Raw genomic sequence first — 1,722 nt, 5'->3', positions numbered from 1 at the left:
AAAAAAATAATAGAACAATAAACTTACAATGGCATTAACGTTTGATAAACTGTTGACAACAATTGTTACTTTCTCCACAAAAGAGTCTTCATCAACTGGTTGCTTCAAACATCAACTTGTAGGCGGGACACTGTGACGGTTGGAACGGGGAACGCCTGACGGGTAGGCCACCCGCACCAACTCTCGCGCCTGGTAGGCAGCCTCTCCTGCACGTGTAGATGTCGCTGCCGTCAGCCTACGTCATTTTCTCGTCCCTTCCTCGCACTCTCCCCTTTCCGTGCGTCTCGTGTCTCGTTCTCCCGCCCTCCTGCGTTTTCGTGAAGAGCAAGCCACCGCAGCCGACCTTCCTTATTCGAAAAGGTAATTGAAATACTGTCCGTCAAGGGTCGATTTTCCTGTTTTAAGAGTACTAGTACAGTCTTGTATTGAGGACACTTGTGCAAATGAACCGCTCTTCTTCAGACTTGAAATTGAAACTCAATGAATGTGATGTTACAGAGATAGGTTGGGAACATTTTTATTGATAACTTATAGTCACATTGATTCTTCTGCTTTTCCTCTCACCCGTCATAGCGGAACACGATGAAGATGGCGTGGCGAGAACTTCTGGAATCGTGAACCAAGCGGTAGGGCACCTGAAAGAAATTAGGAGCCGAGTGACGTCACCGATTCGACCGTTTTTTGTTTGTTCGGAGCGAGCGGGATGCAGGTGCGTTTTGGCCGGGGTATGTCGTTCGCCGTTGGGGTTGCTCGAATTTACCTGGCAAGAGCTTTATTTAAAACCCTTATTTGAAAATGCCGTCGCCGATACTTTACTGCCAATGCCGCAAACCAGAAGATGGGTACCGTATTGTGAATTTATTCTCTTTTGCTGTTTTAAGGAAATAAGTGTGGGTTGCAAAATCTAAATGTTATTTTCTCATGCCGATGGTATTTTGTGATCGATGCGACGAGTGGTTCCATTGCCGCTGCGTGGGTCTTAAAAAAAGAGAAGGTTAAGTATCAAATTTTGTTAATACTTGTGAACAATAATTTGCTTTTTGTAATTGATGCTGTCACCATGCATTTGCTTATATTTGCAGCTGATGCTATTCCTAAGTGGTACTGCTTTGTTTTCGTTAGAATCAGAAAGATGCTGGTCGATATAATTAAAAGAATTGACAAATTAGGAATTCGCATGAATGTAAGCATCGCATTCAAAAGTACCATTATTTAATACTGCAGCTTATGGTCAAGTGTATTTATCCTCGCAATACGAATTGATACACAAGCTCATGACTGTCACGTTCTCACGCACGATATTCCTTTTTTCAGAATAATCAGAATTACAATAACCCTCATGCTAATGCTGAGTTGCTGCAAGAATCTGCTATCAGTGAAGTAAGTATATGTACATATGTGATTGTTTGTGACAGTGTATTCTTGCCACCTAATTAATATGCGCAATAAGTGCTAAAATGATTCACTTTTTAAAGTAAGACTAGTCGATAAATTTGAATCACCCTCTAATGTTGGTTCGACCATTAGATATCTCTGTTAATGGCCTTATAAATTTTGAACACATGGTAAAGATCTATTTTTCTTTTCCAGCAAAATCATACATTGGAGTGTAAACTTGAAAATATGTTGAAAGATGTTGAATTGCTTACAGAGCAAAAGGACACTTTGCTACAGGAAAATGGATTACTTAAAGAAAATCTTACTGAAGCTAAGAATAAACTA

This window comes from Frankliniella occidentalis, unplaced genomic scaffold (assembly GCF_000697945.3).
Source record: "Frankliniella occidentalis isolate FOCC.00 unplaced genomic scaffold, Focc_3.1 Scaffold239, whole genome shotgun sequence".
Classification (NCBI taxonomy): domain Eukaryota; kingdom Metazoa; phylum Arthropoda; class Insecta; order Thysanoptera; family Thripidae; genus Frankliniella; species Frankliniella occidentalis.
The sequence above is the reverse complement of the archived record's forward strand: the minus strand, read 5'-3'. Positions refer to the sequence as shown.